A 22,292-nucleotide genomic window follows, 5' to 3' on the forward strand; every position below is an offset into this window, starting at 1 on the left:
TTTTTTCTCCTTGTATTCCCAATTCATAATGTAAATTTTCACCTTCGAGTGCACAAGTAACTCATCCTTGACATTTACAAGTTTTGAAATAGTTAAATCATTCTGATTGTCATCTTGAGCTGTTTGTTTTTTGACTGAAAAGATAAATGCATCCCTTGATATGTCATTCTGCATGGGACATGTTTATAGGGGTAATGTACAAATAGTCTAAGGGGGAACATTTCTCTTTGTGGAGTGTCAAGTCTATGTAAGGAGACTTATAGGCCATGCGATGCTCCTCTTGGAAATTAAATATGCAAGTTGACTTTTTAGTGAGGAAGAGGAATTGAACTCTCATTCTACCTATTAAAAGTAGTAGAAATGGACACATCTCCATGATTTGTTTGTTGACACACTGCCTGCAGAATAACACAGACAAGTGCACAATAAACTTTAATGTGTGCATGTGCTCTCCGTGAAAATCATAATTAATTCACAAACATCTGAATGAGCCCTTATTGCTATTACAGTATGAAAGTAGTATATTACTTGGGTGAGATGCTGATGAGATGATGCGACTGAGTGCTTATGGCTAAACCATCAACAATCTTGGTAGAATATGGCCTCAAAGCTTACGAGCAAAATTGCTCAGTTTGATTACTACAAGAGGTCATGATTTGCACATTCAGACACACTGTGTGATTTTATTCTTATATTTTTGGTGATAAGAAAATGCAAGAAGGGAGACTATACAGGATCTCTATCATTGACATTGACAATGCCACTGTAACGGGTCTGGGAGGTGGAACCTCTGAGCAACTATACAAAGGGGCAGTCCTTGTATGGAAGCGGGTGGCTCCCAGGGAAGGCGGGCAGGTAGTCACGGCAAGTGACAGAGACAGTCTCTGGGTAGAAGGGCAGGAAGTCACGGCAAGTGACGGGGACAGTCTCTTGACAGGTGGATGGTCACGGCAAGTGACAGCAGGGAAAGAGTCTCTAGATGGGCAGGTGGTCACGGCAAGTGACAGCAGGGAAAGAGTCTCTAGATAGGCTAGCAGGCAGGTAGCAGGTGAGCGCTCCCAGGTGAGCGGGCAAGAGTCTCTGGACAGGCAGGTGGTCACGGCAAGTGACGGCAGAGCCTCCAGGTAGGCTAGCAGGCAGGTAGCAGGTGAGCGCTCCCAGGTGAGCGGGCAAGAGTCTCTGGACAGGCAGGTGGTCACAGCAAGTGACGGCTAAGCCTCCAGGTAGGCTAGCAGCAAGTAGCAGATAAGCGCTCCCAGGTGAGCGAGTAAGAGTCTCTGGACAGGCAGGTGGTCACAGCAAGTGACGGCTAAGCCTCCAGGTAGGCTAGCAGGCAGGTATCTGGCAGGTACTTCCTGGTCCGCAGGCGGACTGATCCATAGACAGACTGGCAGGTGCTGGTAGGCAGACTGTCGGACCACAGGATAGCAAGCAGGTAAGCAGATATCAGGCAGGTATCAGGCAGGTATCAGGCAGGTATCAGGCAGGTATCAAGCAGGAATCTGGCAGGTGACTGGCAGGTAACTGGTAACGGGACCTGAGGGCTGAAGCAAAGATGAAAGGCTTTGCAACAACATTGCTCGGGCACCTCCATTTTGGAGGAGGTGCCTTATATATGGTGAGGTCCTCCGGCCATTGGCCGGGGACTCCTTAGGATGGCGCACGCAGCCCCTTTAAGAGAGGGGGAGCGCGCGCGCCCTAAGCACAGAGGCCGGGAAGCAGCGCGCGCTGCCAGCAGAGCGGGAGGAAGACGCCGGGCATGGAGCAGAGAGGTGAGGGGAACGGCGTCCCTGCCTAGCAGGAGGCAGGGACGCCGACGCTACAGTACCCCCCCCTTTAGGCCCCCCCCTTTTTTAGGCCAGACAGAAATTTATCAAGGATGAGCGGGGCATGGATGTTCTCCCGGGGCTCCCATGTTCTCTCCTCAGGACCAAACCCCTTCCAATCAACTAGAAAAAAGGTCCTTCCTCTTACCCTTTTGGTGGCCAGAATTTTCTCCACCTCAAACTCGTTTTCAGCGGAAACCGGAGCAGGAGGCGTACCTGTAGACTTGGAAAAAGAGTTAAGTATCACAGGTTTGAGTAGAGATACATGGAAGGAGTTAGGAATCCGCAAATTGGCCGGGAGTTTCAATTTATAGGCCACCGGGTTGATTTGTTTGATAACTTCCAGTGGGCCGATGAACCGAGGCCCTAACTTGTAGGAAGGAATCTTGAGCCGGACATATTTGGACGAGAGCCAGACCTTATCTCCAGGATGTAATTGTGGTGGATCCAGACGTCTCTTGTCAGCCTGTTTTTTCATCCGCTCGGATGACTGAAGAAGTGTGGATCTGGTACTTTCCCAAATGGAGGAAAATTCGTTAATGAGAGATTCCGCAGCCGGATTGTCCACCGAGGCGGAGACGGGAAACGGGATCCGAGGATGCTGACCGAAGACTACAAAAAACGGGGATTTAGAGGAAGATTCGCTCTCGTGATTATTGTAAGAAAATTCGGCCCACGGTAAAAGATCCACCCAGTCGGAATGGTGAGCATAAACAAAGTGCCGGAGGTAACTGGTTAAAATTTGGTTGATCCGTTCTACTTGGCCATTGGACTGTGGGTGATAAGCAGAAGAAAAGTCCAAGGTGACCCCCAGCAGTTTACACATGGCTCGCCAAAAACGAGAGGTGAACTGAACCCCTCGGTCGGATACGATGTGGAGAGGAAGACCATGAAGATGGAAGACATGATGGATAAAGTCTTTAGCTAACTCTGATGCAGACGGGATGCCCGGCAGGGGAATAAAGTGAGCCATTTTGGAAAAGCGGTCAGCGACCACCCATATGACCGTACAACCGGCAGAGACAGGGAGGTCCATTATAAAGTCCATAGCTATATGCTGCCACGGGGCAGCAGGTACAGGAAGAGGAAGGAGACGGCCGGCTGGCAGATGTCTCGGAACCTTGTTGCGGGCGCAGGACACACAGGCTGAAACAAAGTCTATTACGTCCTTTTGCAGGGTAGGCCTCCAGTAATGCCGGGTAATAAGCTGGAGGGTCTTTTTCTGACCAGCGTGGCCAGCTAGCTTGGACGAGTGTCCCCAGTGTAGAACCTTCTCACGATCAGGAACAGTTACGAACGTCTTACCGGGTGGAAGATGATTTAGATTCACGGGGGCCACCTGCATTACTTTGGCGGGGTCGATGATGTGTTTAGGCTCCTCCTCAAGATCAGAGACCAAAAAGGATCGGGATAAGGCATCAGCTTTGATGTTTTTGTCAGCCGGGCGAAAATGAAGAATGAAATTAAAGCGGGCGAAGAACAAGGACCACCGGGCTTGGCGCCGATTAAGTCTCTGGGCACTCTGGAGGTAAGCTAAGTTCTTGTGGTCCGTGTAAATTATTACCGGGTGAAGAGCCCCCTCGAGCAGGTAACGCCACTTCTCCAGTGCCAGCTTAATGGCCAACAATTCTCGGTCTCCTATAGAATAATTGCGTTCAGAAGAGGAGAAGAGTTTGGAGAAGAAGCCGCAAGTTACCATTCTTCCGGAAGACGACTTTTGGGTAAGTACTGCTCCGGCTCTGGAGGAGGAAGCGTCGACTTCTAGAAAGAATTGTTTATTGCCGTCCGGACGATGCAGCACAGGGGCGGAGGAAAAAGCTTGTTTTAAGGAAAGGAAGGCCTCCTCTGCTTCTGGCGGCCATTCTCTGGGATTAGCGCCCTTACGGGTGAGCGCCGAGATAGGGGCAGTCCGGGAAGAGAAGTGCGGAATGATGAGGCGGTAGTAGTTGGCGAAGCCCAGGTACCGCTAAATAGCCTTCAACCCCTCTGGTCGGGGCCACTTCTGGATGGCAGACAGTTTCTCAGGGTCCATTTGTAGGCCGGTCTGAGAGATTATGCAGCCCAGAAACGGAAGCGAGGTCTGCTCAAAGAGGCACTTCTCATATTTAGCGTAGAGGTGGTTCTGCCTGAGCCTGAGCAGGACCTGACGAACGTCCCTCCGGTGAGTGAGAAGATCCGGAGAGAAGACCAAGATGTCGTCCAGGTATACCACCACGCAGGAGTAGAGAAGGTCACGGAAGATGTCATTGACCAACTCTTGAAAGACGGCGGGAGCGTTACTGAGACCGAAGGGCATTACAAGATATTCATAGTGGCCGTCCCGGGTGTTGAATGCCATCTTCCATTCATCCCCCTGACGGATACGGACCAGATTATATGCCCCACGGAGGTCCAGCTTGGTGAAGATTCTAGCCCCCCTCAGACGGTCAAATAATTCAGGAATGAGCGGAAGGGGGTATTTATTCTTCACTGTGATCTGGTTAAGGCCTCTATAGTCTATACAGGGACGGAGTGAGCTGTCCTTCTTTTTGACGAAGAAGAAGCCTGCTCCCGCCTGTGAGGTAGATTTCCGGATAAATCCCCGGGCCAGATTCTCCTCAATATATTCAGACATGGACTGGGTCTCAGCAGCGGACAGAGGGTAAATACGCCCATGGGGAGGAGTAGCGCCGGTCATCAGGTCAATTGGGCAGTCGTATGGTCTATGAGGGGGTAATGTCTCTGCTTCTCTTTTATTAAAGACGTCCGCAAAAGACCAATAGGGAACCGGTAGGCCGGGTAGATTGGCTGGGGTAGGAGAAGGACGAGCAGGATGAACGGGAAATAAACAAGTCTTTTGGCAGTCCTGTCCCCAGCGAAGAACTTCTCCGGTCTGCCAATCAAGCACGGGTGCGTGTCTCTGGAGCCAAGGTAGGCCTAGCAAGAGGGCGTGAGAGAGTCCAGGCAGAACATGGAAGAAGATGCTCTCAGAGTGCAGCATTCCCACCTGCAGAGTTATGGATTCGGTGATGAGTTGGATGGGATGTGGTAAGAGGCCCCCATCCACGGCAGCGACAGATAAGGGTACAGCCAGAGGTTTGGTGGGAATGCGGTATTTCTCTACCAGGGACTGAGAGATGAGATTTCCGGCAGCTCCAGAGTCAAGTTGAGCCAGTTCAAAATAACGGTTCTCCCCGCAGATGACTGAGACCGACAGCATTAGAGATGGAGAGGGTTTATTTCTGTCTAGGGTGACCTCTCTGAGCGATCCTAGACCCAGGTGTTTCCCGACCTCTCCGGGCAGGAACGGATCCGGTGCTCCTTACTGCCACAGTAGAAGCAGCTCCCCTCGGCACGGCGTAATTCTTGACGGGTCTTGACCATCTTGGTCTGGTCGACCTGCATAGGCTCGGGTGAGTGCGCCGGAGGAGTAACGGAGGAAGTGACGGGTCTCTGGAAGGTAGGGGCAAGGCGTGGAAACCTCCTCTCATGGGTGACCTCTTTGGTGCGCTCCTGGAACCGGATGTCAATTTGGGTGGCAAGTGTAATTAAGTCGTCGAGAGTGGTAGGAATGTCCCGACCGGCGAGTTCATCTTTAATACGGCCGGACAGACCCTCCCAGAAGACGGACACCAGGGCGTCGTTATCCCAGGCAAGCTCCGAAGCAAGGGTACGGAACCGTATGGCATATTGGCTCATGGTGAGACCTCCTTGGCAGAGGCGTAGCAGAGATGAGCCGGATGAGGTCCTCCGTCCTGGTTCGTCGAAGACCTTCCGGAAAGCCGAGAGAAAGGCTGGCAGATTGGACACCAGGGGGTCTCCTCTCTCCCTTAGAGGATTTAGCCAAGTCAGCGCTTCCCCCTTGAGATGGGACATGATGAAGGCTACTTTGGCTCGGTCGGTGGAAAACTGATGTGCCAACAGTTCGAAGTGCAGAGTGCACAGGTTAATGAAGCCCCATGCCTGACCGGGATCTCCGCCAAAACGAGGCGGGGCGGTGAGGCGGGGACCGGGAAGAGATGCCATGGAATTGATGGGCAGCAACGCTGCCGGGGTAGGAGTCGTGCGACTGGAAGCCGGTCCCGAAGATGTAGTCAGTGTGTCCAGGCGGGAGTTAATACTACGCAGGTGACTCAGGATGGACTCCTGTTGGGACCTCTGACGGGACAGTTCATGGCATAGGTCCGAGAGCGAGGGAGCTTGGGTGCCACAGGGTTCCATGGCCCATGCAAACTGTAACGGGTCTGGGAGGTGGAACCTCTGAGCAACTATACAAAGGGGCAGTCCTTGTAAGGAAGCGGGTGGCTCCAGGGAAGGCGGGCAGGTAGTCACGGCAAGTGACAGGGACAGTCTCTGGGTAGAAGGGCAGGAGGTCACGGCAAGTGACGGGGACAGTCTCTTGACAGGCGGATGGTCACGCCAAGTGACAGCAGGGAAAGAGTCTCTAGACGGGCAGGTGGTCACGGCAAGTGACAGCAGGGAAAGAGTCTCTAGATAGGCTAGCAGGCAGGTAGCAGGTGAGCGCTCCCAGGTGAGCGGGCAAGAGTCTCTGGACAGGCAGGTGGCCACGGCAAGTGACGGCAGAGCCTCCAGGTAGGGTAGCAGGCAGGTAGCAGGTGAGCGCTCCCAGGTGAGCGGGCAAGAGTCTCTGGACAGGCAGGTGGTCACGGCAAGTGACGGCAGAGCCTCCAGATAGGCTAGCAGGCAGGTAGCAGGTGAGCGCTCCCAGGTGAGCGGGCAAGAGTCTCTGGACAGGCAGGTGGTCACAGCAAGTGACGGCAGAGCCTCCAGATAGGCTAGCAGGCAGGTAGCAGGTGAGCGCTCCCAGGTGAGCGGGCAAGAGTCTCTGGACAGGCAGGTGGTCACAGCAAGTGACGGCTAAGCCTCCAGGTAGGCTAGCAGGCAGGTATCTGGCAGGTACTTCCTGGTCCGCAGGCGGACTGATCCATAGACAGACTGGCAGGTGCTGGTAGGCAGACTGTCGGACCACAGGATAGCAAGCAGGTAAGCAGATATCAGGCAGGTATCAGGCAGGTATCAGGCAGGTATCAAGCAGGAATCTGGCAGGTGACTGGCAGGTAACTGGTAACGGGACCTGAGGGCTGAAGCAGAGTTGAAAGGCTTTGCAACAACATTGCTCGGGCACCTCCATTTTGGAGGAGGTGCCGTATATATGGTGAGGTCCTCCGGCCATTGGCCGGGGACTCCTTAGGACTGCGCGCGCGGCCCCTTTAAGAGAGGGGGAGCGCGCGCGCGCCCTAAGCACAGAGGCCGGGAAGCAGCGCTCGCTGCCAGCAGAGCGGGAGGAAGACGCCGGGCACGGAGCGGAGAGGTGAGGGGAACGGCGTCCCTGCCTAGCAGGAGGCAGGGACGCCGACGCTACAGCCACATTCACATCCAGTGTAAAATATCCTAAAATGGATTTGTCTAGTTTAGGAAATCTTTTCTCAAAAACCCTCTTAGAAAGTCTTTAGATTACTTAGGTAACCTCTACCATTATGTAAGATGGTGTCCGAAACCTCACTTTGCTCTTTGCATTGACTCGTGACCAAGCATGTGGCCTGCTACTTCTCCACTCAATGTATAAGGAGCAGATGATAACAGCCAATTGCTGTTTTTCTTACTGTGGCTATACATTAAAATAATAAAAGAAGATTTATCTACCTGTTAAATTCCTCTGCTGCTTTAGTTCAACCGCTCTGGTGCTTCCTTCTGGTAGATTAATGCAGTTTTTGGTAAAAGAAAAAAAAGAAAAAATCTAATACAACTCTTTAAGGCTATGTGCCCACGATGCATAAATGCTCAGGATTTTTTCCTGAGCGTTTCTGCATCTCCCTGGCAGAAAAAAACGCATGCGGATTGTACATGCGGATTGTACATGCGTTTTTCCTGCCAGGGACATGCGGAAATGAAGCGTTCTTCACATGCATTTCCGCATGTGGGTTGTCAAGCGCTTTCCAAGCGATTTTAGCATCACTTGAAAAGTGCTTGACAACTTGGTCACACTATATAAATCCATGTAAACGGCATGGATTTATATAGTGTGATCCGAGAGAATGGTTAAAAATAAAAAAATAAACCTATACTTACCTTCCGATGGCCCCTGCAGTCTTGCTGCGCTCCTGTGCTGACTGCCGGCAGATTGCGTTACACTGAAGGACCTGCTGTCTTATGACTGTGACATCAGCGCAAGTCCTTCAGTCCTGCGCGATCAGTCAGCAAGCACAGAGAAGAAGTCCGGGGGCCATTGGAAGGTGAATATAATCTTTATTTTTTATTTTACTCTTTTTTTTACAGCTTTTAATGGTACCTGGGTGTGGAAGAGAGTCTCCTGTCCTCCACACCCGGGTACCATCCGCACATTAGAATGCGCCAATTACGCAAGTAGAGATGCAGTCTTGCGGAATTGGCGCATTCTAATGCAAGTCAATGGCGGCGAAAACGCAGCGCTTCCACAAAATTAATGGACATGCTGCGATTTTTGAGCGCAGCATAAACGCTGCGGAAAAATACTCAGCATTGAAAGTGCGGAATTGCATTGGAGACCATGGGGGAAGATTTACCAAGCGTTTCCCAAGCGTTTCCGCTGCGGAAATTCCGCAGCATAAACGCTTGAAAAATGCATCGTGGGCACACAGCCTAAATGTAAAATTGTATCATTTGTGCTATTCCTAATAACCTTTCTATAATCTACTCATGTCCCAAATAAAGCCTTTCCAAACATTACCAAATGTTGTTCCAGAATTCTATTATAATGATTTTTATTTATCACAAGAAGAAATGTCCCTTCTATTTTCAGTTAATGGGATAATAAAATAAAAATAGATCTTATTGTTAAACCTCTATTTGCTGAGGAGATAAAATATCCTATTATATGATATATTATGTTAATGAGCTACAGTATATTATTCTGAAAGCTGACATGACCTCTTGGCTCTGACCCTGCTTGGCGACCCTTCCTGCCTATGGTTTGTTCCTTTAGACGGCAGCCCTTCTGCAAAAGCAATCCATTTGACCGATGCTGTCCCGCATCATCTGCAAGAAAGGTACTGGGCCACTTAGCAGCCAAAGCAGTAACGAAAAGGGACAGGAACCGGCACAGATGTTATATATTGTTATTTCATACTCCATCCACTGCTGTGACAGTAAGACCACTAACAATGATCTGAGAAATTATAGGTTTTAATTTTATTTATTATTGGCTAGAGATGAGTGGATCGATCCGTGGAGGATCAAGCTTGAATTTCCTGAAATTCACGGTTTCTTGCGATTTCTTGTGGTTTTGAGATTTGCGGTCCAAAAAAGAAAACCTTGCCCACCACCGTTTCCCAACCTGCTGAAGCATCAGAGAGCGGGTAAATGTCTTTTTGCATTGCCGTGCAGGCTTCTTCATCATGCCTTGCAGCTATGACATCTAGCGTATTATCATCTAGCGTATTATCATCTAGCGTATTATCATACCTCGTACAGTGGTGGTCAGTACCTGAACCAACAGAGATCAGCGGTTCCCAATGGAGTTTGTACAGCAGAGTCATTTTCCATCTCCAGAATTACTGTGTAAGTCTCTCTCTCCTCTAGAGTGTAAGTTCTTATGGTCAACATGCTCCTCTCTCTCTCCCTCGCTCTCTCTTGCCTGTAGAGTGCAAGCTTTTATAGTCAGCGGAGTTATCTCTCTTTCTACTGTAGACTGTAAGCTCTTATGATTAGTGGGATTCTCTTTCTCGCTCTCCTGTAAATTGTAAGCTCTTATGGTCAGTGAGCTTCTCTCTCTTCAAAACCAAGTGTATTTTACAAGCAATTACCAGCTTTCCAGTATTGAGATTCGCACAAACGTATTTTCCATGAATCAAATTTTTGGGGATAATTCGTCGAACATGACAAAAGATCCGCTCATCTCTACTGTTGGAAAATCATATTAACCCCTTTACCCCGAGGGTGGTTTGCACGTTAATGACCAGGCCAATTTTTACAATTCTGACCACTGTTATTTTATGAGGTGATTACTCTGGAACGCTTCAACATATCCCCCCTGATTCTAAGATTATTTTTTCGTGACATAATGTACTTCATGATAGTGGTAAAATTTCTTCTATATCACTTGCATTTATTTGTGAAAAAATGGAAATTTGACGAAAATTTTGAAAATTTCGCAATTTTCTAATTTTGAATTTCCACGCCCTTAAATCAGAGAGATATCTCACACAAAATAGTTAATAAATAACATTTCCCACATGTCTGATTTACATCAGCATAATTTTGGAATCAAAATTTTTTTTGTTAGGGAGTTATAAGGGTTAAAAATTGACCAGCGATTTCTCATTTTTACAACAAAATTTACAAAAATAATTTTTTAGGGACCATATCACATTTGAAGTGACTTTGAGGGGCCTTTATGACAGAAAATACCCAAAAGTGACACCATTCTAAAAACTGTACCCCTCAAGGTGCTCAAAACCACATTCAGGAAGTTTATTAACCCTTCAGATGCTTCACAGTAAATTTTGGAATGTGGAAGAAAAAAATGAACATTTATTTTTTTTCACAAAAATGTTAATTTAGACCCCATTTTTTTTATTTTCGCAAGGATATAATTAAAACATGAACAACAAAATTTGTTGTGTAATTGTTCCTGAGCATGCTGATACCTCATATGTGAAGGAAAACCACTGTTTGGGCACACGGCAGGGTTCGGAAGGGAAGAAGCACCATTTGACTTTTTGAATGTAAAATTTGCTTAAATAATTAGCGAACACCATGCTGCATTTGGAGAGCCCCTGATGTGCCTAAACAGTGGAAACCTCCCACAAGTGACACCATTTTGGAAACTAGACCCCTCAGGGAACTTATCTAGATGTGTGTTGAGCACCCTGAACCCCCAGGTGCTTCACAGACGATTATAACATGGAGCCGTAAAAATAAAATTTTCACATTTTTCCAACAAAAATGTTTTTCAGCCTTCAATTTTGCCTTTTCATAAGGGTATCAGGAAAAATTGCACCATGCAATTTGTTGTGCAATTCCTCCTGAGCACGATGATGCCCCATATGTGGGGGAAAATCACTGTTTGGGCGCACGGCAGGGTTCGGAAGCGAAGGAGCATCATTTGACTTTTTGAATGTAAAATTTACTTGAATAATTAGTAGACGCCATGATACGTTTGGGGAGCCCGTGATGTGCCTAAACAGTGGAAACCTCCCACAATTGACACCATTTTGGAAACTAGACCCCTCAGGGAACTTATCTAGATGTATGGGGAGTACCCTGAACCCCCAGGTGCTTCACAGACGTTTATAACATGGAGCCGTAAAAATAAAATTTTCACATTTTTCCAACAAAAATGTTTTTCAGCCTCCAATTTTGCATTTTCATAAGGGCAACAGGAGAAATTGCACCATGCAATTTGTTGTGCAATTTCTCATGAGTAAGCCCGATACCCCATATGTGGGGGAAAACAACTGCTTGGGCACACGGCAGGGTTCGGAAGGGAAGGAGCGTCATTTGACTTTTTGAATGTAAAATATGCTGGAATAATTAGCTGACGCCATGTTGCGTTTGGGGAGCCCCTGATGTGCCTAAACAGTGGAAACCCCCCCGCAGGTGACTCCATTTTGGAAACCACCCCTCAAGGATTTTATCAAGGGGTATAGTGAACATTTTGAACCCAGGGTACAACACAGAATTTAATAACATTAGGTCATCATATTGAATAAGTTGTTATCAGTCTTGAGTGCAAGTGCTTGCTACTTGAGTTTGCATCGGGTACTCAGGTATGCACCAAGTATCGCGGGTGCTCAAATGACATGTGACACTATCGAATTCGATCGCAGCATTTTGAGGGTTAATGTGCGGGACCACTCCCTGCACATAGCACTGGGTGTCAGCTGTGACAATCAGCTGATACCGGCGGCAATCTCGCCCGCACAGCCTGTATGCGGGCGAGATCACTGAGACGTACTAATACGTATCAGGCTCTTAAGTCCCAGGGCGCAGATATGTATTAGTACGTCATGGGCTAGAAAGGGGTTAATAGTTGTAAGCATATACATCATTAAATTACACTTATTTTATTTAATTACCCTCCAGGTATTGCAAAGTTATGATTTTTTGTACTGTACGTGATTACTTCATTTTGCTCCCAGGCATTATTATTTTGCTCCACACTGTCTTAATGTCTAGTTCATGGTAGTTTGAAAGTTCTTATCAACTACTGATGAGCATGTTCTGCACACTGTAGTCAAACATTTTTTGTGCAGGACTTTTCCTCACTGATCCTCTCTGCTCCCCAACCCTATTCAGACAAGGGAAGTCCGGTAGACTGAATATACAGTGGCTTGCAAAAGTATTCACACACCCCCCCCGCCCCCCCCATGGCATTTTTCGTGTTTTGCTACCTCACAACCTGGAATTTCATTGGCTTTTTTGAGGTTTTGCATCAGTTCATGTAAAGAACATGCCTTCAACTGTGAACATTTGGTTTTATCTTTATTGTGAAGCAAACAACAAATAGGACAGAATAAGTGAAAACTTCAGTGTGCATAACTATTCACCCCCCCTAAAGTCAGTACTTTGTAGAGCCTCCTTTTGCAGCAATTACAGCTGCAAGTCGTTTTGGATAAGTCTCTATGAACTTTCCACATCTTGCCACTGGGATTTTTGCCTATTCCTCAAGGCAAAACTGCTCTAGTTTCTTTAAGTTATATGGTTTCCTCTGGTGAACAGTAATCTTCAAGTCTGACCACAGATTTTTAATTGGATTAAGGTCTAGGCTTTGACTAGGCCACTCCAAAAAATGTACACGTTTCCCATTAAAAAACTTGAGTGTTGCTTTAGCAGTATGCTTTGGATCATTGTCTTGTTGGAAGGTGAACCTCCATCCCAGTCTCAAATCACTGACAAACTGAAACAGGATTTGGTCAAGAATATCTCTGTATTTTACTATCCACCTTCCCCTCGACTTGGGCCATTTTCCCTGTCCCTGCTGCAAAAAAAACATCCCCACAGCATGATACTGCCACCACCATGTTTCACTGTGGGAATGGTGTTCTTGAGGTGAACTGTGTGGGTTTGGTGCCAGACATAGCGTTTACCTTGGTGGCCAAAAAGTTCAATTTTGGTCTCATCTGAACACAGCACCTTCCTCCATACATTTGGGAAGTCTCCCACATGTCTTTTGAAAACTTAAAATGAGCCTTACAATTTTTGTGTGTAAGGAAAGGCTGTTTTTCTGCCCACTCTTCCAAAAAGACCACCTCTATGGAGTGTATGACTTATTGTGGTCACATGGACAGATACTCCCACCTCTTCTTGGGAACTCTGCAGCTCCTTCAGGGTGACCATTGGTCTCTGTGCTGCGTCTCTGATTAATGCCCTTCTTGCCCGGGCTGAGAGTTTTGGTGGGTGATCCACTCTTGGCAGGTTTGTTGTCGTACCATGTTCTTTCCATTTAATGATAACGGATTTGATGGTGTTCCTGGGATCATCCGAGATTGGGATATTTTTGGAGATCTCCTTGGTCTTCATGGTGTTGTTTGCTTAACGGTGCCTCTTGCTTAATGGTGTTGCAGCCTCTGTGGCCTTTCAGAAAAGGTATGTCTATGCTGACAGACCATGTGATACTTAGATTGCACACAGGTGGACTTCTTTTCTTCTTTTCACTAAGCATGTAACTTATGAAGGTAATTGCTTGCACCAGAAATTTGTAGGGACTTCATAGCAAAATGAGTGAATACATAAGCACATAAATAGGTAAAAAGCCAATACCTTCACAAGCCACTGTAGTGTATAGATCCTACTGAGCAGAAGTTGACAAAAGCTTCTAATATATATAGAGTTGATTTTAAAAAATTTGCGGATCCCAGGTTCTGCCTCAATATAGGTAGTCTGTGATCACTTGTCCAGAGCACTGCAAACCTCCTTTACCTGCAGCATCACTAGCGCCTGTTCTGATTTGTCGGCTCTGCAATGTGTTGTAGCGCGATTCACTAAAGACAATGTGGGGTCTTTTAATAGCCAGAGTCTCTGGGAATCATGCATATAGTAGGCGGTTCACAGTGCTCTGGACTGGCGATATTATGTCACGAGATATGTATGTGCTATATGTTTCTATGTGTAATGGTTGTGATGACTTACAGCCTGTCGAGGGTTTTGCTGGCATATCACAATATTGTATTAAATTAGTTCAATGTAACAAATATGTGAGAAATCTGTGAAAAATTGAAATCTGTAACCAAATTTGAGAAAAGGTAAGGATGGACACATCTGTAAAGACAGCAGACTTATGTCCACTTACCCCGACCCTTGCCATCCTGCTTATATAAATATATCCTCTTGTTTTGCAGGGGTCACATGTGACAGGCAGTAGTACACCCCCTGCTGTCTGCTTGGTCTCTAGCTTTATGATTAGCAGTCAGTAGAGTGGTCTTTATATGGGGTATGCAGGGATTTCGGAGAAAATCCCTGACATAAGTTTTGATAACCTGTATAAAAGCACGATAGATAAATGCTTATATTGTTGCAGATGCTAAATGCATCCTATGTTTTTTTCTGAAATTGAGTGTTATAATGTACATGTTATAACAAAGGAGAAATGAATAATAGGTTTCAGGAGAATACATTATATATTCAGACACTGTTTTTTTGTTTTTTTTTTGCAGAACATGTATGTCTGAGAGTCTTTTATGTTAACAGCTCATAATATCCAGATGTTTACAAGAAACCAACCTACCTCTGTAGAGAGTCCATATTCTGGCTTGTTTCTCGACAGACTCTTTTACCTTTAAATTGAGAGAGCTTTGATATAATAGGAGTCATCAGAGAGGAACAGCTAGTTACCAAGGAGACTCCCTGATGAATCAGAGAGACGGACTGGTACCAGAGCTACACATTCTGTATCTCCCCTAATTCAAAGAAGCTCACATTTTTCACACCGGATAAGGCTGTTCCAGGCATGGCTTTCTGCTGACAAATACCACTCCAACCTTATTTGCGTCTGGAAGGCTTGTTTGTTTCTTTCGTGGGAAAGGGGCTGAAAGAAGAACCTTGCTTCTCTATTAGGAAAGAAGAAAGAGATTGTAGCAATGAGAGATTTCCTTGGATCGAACTTGGCTGTGCGAGAACAAATGCAATCCAAGGACATAATAGTCTAGCTGGAGCACACATAGGTGGAAAATGAGATTATTGATGTTTAACATAGATGTGAACAATATGATGCAGAGGCTAGGAAGGGTGTGAAATGCCTCCTTTTCTCTTTGCTGCAGTGTGTGGGATTTTTGTTTAAGTCAAGGATCTCCTGAACACGTCGGATTTCCCTATGGCTCTCTGGACTAGGTCTCCACTCGGTAACCTAAGTCCTGCGTTTTTCAGGCACTTCTTTGTTTGCTAGGACCTTTGGAGAAAGAAGTGTGGGATTTTTTTTTTTTTACTGTGATACATTTGCCTTTAGAATTCGGAGCCTGCTCCTTTAACTATGTTGTATCTGTGAATTGACACGGTGACAGTGCTGAGGACATTAATATTGTATATCGTCTGATGACGCTCACATTTTTCTGACAGGATACAAAAGTTACTTATTCAACACAAAACTACTATAAGTCTTCTTCGGATGAGGGGAATTGTTCTTTCCATGGAGCAGATTTACAAGGCAGCCTACAAAAGAGATTCAGAGATCGTTGACAATAGAAGCACAGAAGCTTTCAAACATGCGGAGATCAGGGCATTGTAAAATAAAGGTAGGCTGCTGCACTTTTCTTTACTAATTGTGTAATCATTTCTATCTTAGCTTGTGTGTATCATGTTCTGTATGGTCAGAGAGTAAAATGACCGTTGAATATCTAGAAATTTAATATAAGGATATTATCATTCTTAGCAATTTTTTTTCAATTATTTATTGTATGTAATTGTTAATTAAACTTTAGATAAAAAACATGACCCGTAGTATTGTGCTCTTCTACAGCAATGTCATTTGCTACTCACAAAGTAGGAGTAGACTTCTGCAGTGTCTCCATGTTTAGATGCTTATTCTGCTTGCTAAGTTGCTAAAAACATGGCAGCTGATCATACAACTTAATAAAATAGGAACAATGCCATTACAATGAATGTTCTTTTTGAAGGCGTAAATGATGGCGAAGCTTGTGTCTGCTATTATTGAATGCAGCTGCCTGGGCTGCATTAGAGCAAAGTCTGTTAAGCCATGGTCCCAGACTACTAAAGGGTTAAACCCAAGGTAGTAAGTCATCCCTATTCACAGGATAGAGGGTAACTTACAAATCACTGGGGGTCTAGCTGATGGGACCCACAGCAATCCAGAGAACAAAGCTCTGGAACCGGGGAATGGAGCTCTGCAGAGTCCCGTGTTGAGTGGAGTAGAGGTGCGCATGCTTGACAGCGCTTGGCTATTCCGACAGTCCTATAGACAAGGATTGAGTGCAGGCCGCACATGAGTACCTCCACTCCATTAAAGACAGCCACAGAGCACAGATCTCAGATTTCAGAGCCCTTTCTTTTGATTATTGGGGCTCCCAGCACTATGTAAATTATCCTCTACCCTGTGTACAGGGGATAACCTACTATCTTTAATGGGGTTGTCCAGTCTACAACTACAAGTCTGCAATCACTGTACATGACTGCAGACTTGTGAATGCTTACATCGAGCACACTGTGCACTGTTAAGATTCTCCCATGCTGTTACTGGGAGCGAGCGGTCATATTTGCGATTTGCATACTTCCGTCCACATTCCAACTACACTGTATTGAGCGAGGCTGGATATAGTCTAGTCTGTATGTGACCACATGTATGCAAATCGCATATTTGCGATTACGCCCCCTCCTCTCCTGGCGCCAGAACCGGAGAATACTCACATAGTGACTGCAGACTTGTAGTTTTAGACCGGACAACCCCTTTATGTATGGAGTTACCATGAAGACCCATAGACCTCTTTAATTAATGAAGTACAATGTCTATTATCAGTGATTTCCAATGAACTTAAAATACATATAACATTGTCAGTTTTGGGGTAAATTTGGGTTCTATTTGTTATATAGTTATAAATTGCTCTTCAATGGTATGGCTCATTTCTGTTAGGTTATGTTCACACAAGTTGGGTTTTTCAGCGTATTTTGCTGCCGATTTTTATGCAAATTTTCAGCTGCATTTTGCAGTACCAGCAAAGTCTATGAGAAACCAGAATTCCCTGTTTACACATCATGTTTTTTTTTTGGTTGCGTATTTTGTGCCTTGGTTGGGTTTTTGGAAAATTGACCATGTCACTTCCTTCAGCATTTTTTCAGCGTTTTTTCACCCATAGAAAGTAATGGGTGGTAAAAAAAACGCTGGAAAAAATGCTGCAAAATTTGCATCATCGTTTTTTCAGCATTTTTGATCGCAAAATAGAACGGGTTTCTTTTTTTTCACAGAACTTTATGTACATGCATAAATAGAGACAGAAGAACAGTGAAAAGACGCTGGAAAAACGCACAAAAAATGCATCAAAAACGCAGCAAAACTTGCGTTTTTGACGCAGTTGATTTCCTGCCAGAGATCAGTTTTGCTCCAGATTTGTGACGGAAAAAAAACACAACATGTGGGATCATAGCCTTAATCTTTGTTCATAAAGACGTATGTACAGCTGCAACATTAGCAACATTGCACGCTACGGCAATAATGTAGTACGCCTGCGCCTTATGTATTATGTATTATTCCCCTTCTATAGGCAGAATATGTCCTACATAAATAACATAAATCACCAAATGAAAATTAGTTGCATCATATCAATGGATTTAGCAAGCTGAACATTTATTTAGGGTTTATTGCACCTGCAAATTAATAATTTTTAAACTGCAGTTTGAATAACAAAACACATTTTGGGTTCTCATTTTCAATATATAACTTGGTCCTCAAACACTATTCTTGTGGATCGCGCCAAGCAAACAGTATATATATATTTACCTAAGCATGTCATTACTAGCTTCGTACTGTATACTGATGCAATATAATTAGAAAGCAATTTGGCCTCAAGCATAAAACAAATAAACATATCACTTCAATCTCATTATATTACAAATATATGGTAATACCTGCGTTCTTGTAGTTGGCTACAGTTTCTCCAAAGTTTAGAACCAATTTGATGTCATAATGGAGTAATATGATTAATAAATAATGGATTTATAAAAATAATAGTTAATAAATAAAATATTGTCAATTCAGTAACAGCAGTGAAAAGGACATTATTTGTGATGTTTTATCTGAGCAAAAGGGATTTTGTCTAAATTAGGGTAGAGTCAGACGGCCATATAAATTGGAGCGAGATCGGAACGCAGTGCAATGAACTGGCCGGCGGGCACTCTTGACCCGAGCATGACAGCTGAATAGAAATACATGCAGCTGTCACGCTTGGGTCGAAAAAGCCACCGGCCAGTCCATGCACTGCATTTCTATCTCACTCCAATTTATACGGTCGTCTGACTCTGACCTTATTCTGATCTGTCATTTTCTTAAAAAAATAGAGGAACATTTCATAGAAATAGGAACATAGAATGTTAGAGTTGGAGTGGACCTCCAGGGTCATCGTGTCCAACCCCCTGCTCAATGCAGGATTCACTAAACCATCTCAGACAGATGTCTGTCCTGCCTCTGTTTGAAGACTTCCATTGAAGGAGAACCCAAGTCATCACCTCTCATGGCAGCCTGTTCCATTTCGGTTAGCTTCTCTATTAATTTCAATTATATTTTGTAGCTAGTATCTAATGTTTTTATTATTATGGTCAATAATATCCATTAGAAATAAAATCCTTGGTGAAAACCTTGATGCTACTATTTACAGGGCCTAAACAACCGTGTTCACTAAGGATATAGTACAACATGGAAAGGCAGATTCATCATTTTCATAACTGGAGTAAGGGAAAATCATCATAGGCATTCAAGATTCAAGTGTATTGTATCGTAAGATGCTGTTAGTTCGGGTAGTGTGACCCCCAGTAATACCGGGAATTGTGGCCCTGATACAGATGAGAAACTAACGCCTCTATGCAGATATGTGAATAAGCCCTAAGGGAGTCTTGGAAACTGACTTGTGTCACATCAACAACACTTTTCTTTAAAAGTGTTACCAACACCTTAGATTTCATTCTCTGGTAGCCATTAAGACATGCTTTATTCCAGATCCAATTATGATGCAGTTTTAACCACATTTCACTCATAGGAGACTTGTTATTGTTTTTCAATGCCATAAGTTTGGAGTGACAGGACTTTGGTGGGATTATGGCTTATTTACAAGTGAATAGTTCATTAATCAAAACTAAAACAGAATTTTGTATTTCAATGGTGGATCAAGTGTAAAACAGTTGCAAAGAGATTTATAACTGTCGCAATAGATACATTTATGACAAGCCCTGTGACACCCAAGTAAATATTTTTGCTCATGTCATTAAAATAAATAACTATTTTAATATGACATTAGAATTTTTCTCAGCATTTTTTTTTAATAAATATCTTCCTTACTTACTATTAGAGATGGGAGAATTGATTTGGAGGACTCTTGTCCATCAGCCAGGTCGGTGACTGCTAGATCTAGATGTTAGCCTACGAATCTTCCAACCTCCCTGCATTCCCAGCTTTTTTTCAGAATAGCTGAGCCCACGTGATGTCATATGTGTGTGTTATGCTACAATGACGATGTCGCGCCAGTCCAGCTAATCAAAACAAGAGCCGGGAAGTAAGGAGACTTGCAGGCCGTCTGTCCAGCAGCTACCGATTACTAAGCTGGAAGATGGGCCGAGTCCTGTGAATCAATTCTGCCATCTCTACCCATTATGTGTAGGCATTTCCTTAGTCCATTATTTTGCATTATCTCTACAAAGTAAGCTAATTCCCAAACATACTTTTCATTGCTAAGAGCTCAGCAGCGCATTTGGTGTAAAACATATACTGGTTCCAACAAGGCTGTTTTTCTTTGAACGTCAAAGTTAAAGCTTTCAATGAAAGTACAAATACTAGCACAGTGGAAATACTAATTGTACCCAAAACATAAGTAAATTAACTGTGACAAACGCATTAGATCAGAACAAGATTTATAAATGCAGAACTTTAAAGAAATAAAACAGGGACAAATTTTACTCATAGAACAAGCAGATTATGTCAACTCTAATATCAGCATTTGCATTTTATAAAAAGTTACAACATTGTATTAATATGTCTTATCTTAGAATGACTGATACATCAATCCAAAATGTCTGATTATTAATATGAATCACCCTGTTTGCTTTGCGTTGATTGACAATGACCAAAGTGTACACCTTTATGTCAATCTCAAGAACATAAAACTGCTTAAGGAGCTGAGTTAGCAGGTGTTCTTTAAAAGACATGCTGCCTTCTTATAAAGTTGTCAGTAAGAGCAAGCGCTGTAAGATCATATACAGAATCTCACTAGTTTAAGTCTTAAAGACAAGATATTATTTCACAGGGTGAACACTGTTTCCTTAAATTATCTTTGGGCAGATGCAGCAAAAGCCTGTTATAACCCATTGCAACTACATCAAGGTTGGACAGTCCAGGTTGGCACTTCTAGTGATAGCAGAGCCTGTGACAAAGAGTGTAGTCATGGAATAGGTGCAAAGTTGGGAAGATAAAGGATAGAGAGCGGTCAGCAAGAGAGCACCAGCACAACGAAGAATAGTCAGACCTAAACCAGATCAGTAACAGGTCAAAATTCTGAACGATATAGTGTATAGGGCAAGAAGCTGTAGGGCAATAACACTATTACTAGTGCTTTAAGGGGCCAGAATTGGGTTGTTTTCAGAATTTACAGATTACATATTGTTAAACATAAAATATAACAGAAAAATCAATACTAAAATGTCTTTAAGCCTCACTGGTAGTCTAATCATTTCCTGTCTTGTTAAAGCTAATTTTTCTTGGTATGCATCTGGAACGAAAACTACTCTTAAAAATGTAATTAGGTCAAATTAAAATGAATTAAAAATGATAAAAGTGGTGTGCAGTACTCCATCACTATTAGGCCATGGACCCACTATCAGTATTTGGTCAGCTTTCGGTCAGTATTTTTTCTCAGGAGTGGGAACCAGGTGAGGAACAATCCGAGAAAAGTTATAATAGAAACAAGTGCAGCAATTTTTCTTTTATCACCCACTCCTGGTTTTGGCTCCCACTCCTGAGAAAAAATACTGACCGAATACTGACCAAATACTGATAGCGGGGCCGTGGCCTTGCTCTTGTATTTGCACAATGCAAAAGGTAGAAGGAAGTAAAGTATATGCAGGACATATTCATGTACAGATGGGATCAAGGATCCACAGTGTCTGAAATGTGTGTTAAATGCTACAGGAAAATCACAAAAAACAGCCTTACCATCTCCCTATGCAAGCCTCATCTGTGTACATCTTTAATACTAGACAACCACCCCATCAATGAATTGGTAGGTCTGTGAGTGGTTGTTCCATCTGTATTTTGCACCTGTGCTGCTCCCACCTTTATCATGTGGGTCTTCTGCATCCTGCTAATGTATTGGTATCTGACCTGCAGTTGGTAAAGCTGTTTTTTTGTTGTGTTTTTTGTGATTTTTCTTGAATTCATGTCCTTTGTGAGCAGTTTTTGAAATGCTACAGGATATTAAAAAAACATAAAAAATACAATTTGGTTCATATTTATAACATTGTTTAGCCAATAATATTGCTCAAAGTAAATAACTTTGTTGGAAGTGACCAGATGTAGACATTAATGGAAGTCTATCAGCCCTACAAAAAATATATGTTAATTGTCCATACCCATAAGAAATCATTCTCTATTTTATTTCAATATGTTACTGAGGTGCGCAGTGCACGCTTGGTGTGGATGAGCAGCTCAGTGCACCTTCCTACCTACTTGTTTTCTATGGATCTACATCATGTAATTTAGCATTATTTCAATGATGTTACACTGGGTAATCATTAGTATGGTATCTCATATGTGTTTGTGCTTTCCCTTCCTGTTTCAGTTTATGTCACTTTGCGTGCCTTGGATGCTGGCGGCATGGAGTGAAAATGCTGCAATTCTATGTATTTCCTGGGACTTGTGCTTCCATCCAGGGAGCTCAAGGGTTACATCTATCTTTAGTTTGTGTTTACTCCCTGCTAATTATCCCTTGACAGGGCTGCTGCTATTTAAGTATCTGTATCCCTGCCCCACACTGCCAGTTATTAAGTTCAGCTTACTGTGTCCACATCTCTTCTCCCTGCACCTGCTATTTTGATTATTCTGTTTTCTGACCTCAGCTCAAATTCTGACTACCCACTTGCTCTCTAATTCTGTCCCTGACTTTGACCTGCTGGTAACAATACTGCATGAGGACCATTCTTGGCACTAGATTGCTCCCCTTGCTAAAGGCCTACTCTGTGTCCCAAGGGCTCTGTGTAAGTCCATATCCCAGTATTGGAATTAAAGGGTGAAAGCCAGGGCATCCACTGGGATCAGATAAATGGAGACCCTTGTGCTAAGCC

General features: G+C 44.1%; 1 protein-coding gene across 2 annotated transcripts in view; it reads left to right on the plus strand.

Annotated features, from left to right (window-relative positions):
* KCNMB2 (potassium calcium-activated channel subfamily M regulatory beta subunit 2) overlaps positions 1 to 22,292 on the plus strand; it is a 1,341,694-nt gene that overhangs the window by 724,142 nt on the left and 595,260 nt on the right. The window contains exon 2 of one of the 2 annotated variants that reach the window (XM_073674936.1): positions 15,357 to 15,532. The gene's annotated coding sequence lies outside the window, so the exon portion shown is untranslated. Of the gene's footprint in view, positions 1 to 14,585; positions 15,533 to 22,292 lie in introns of those variants that run through there. The other variant, XM_073674935.1, reaches the window with a different exon arrangement.

This window comes from Phyllobates terribilis, unplaced genomic scaffold, assembly GCF_046119375.1.
Source record: "Phyllobates terribilis strain yellow unplaced genomic scaffold, ASM4611937v1 Scaffold_3__8_contigs__length_932513732, whole genome shotgun sequence".
NCBI classification, from domain to species: Eukaryota; Metazoa; Chordata; class Amphibia; order Anura; family Dendrobatidae; genus Phyllobates; species Phyllobates terribilis.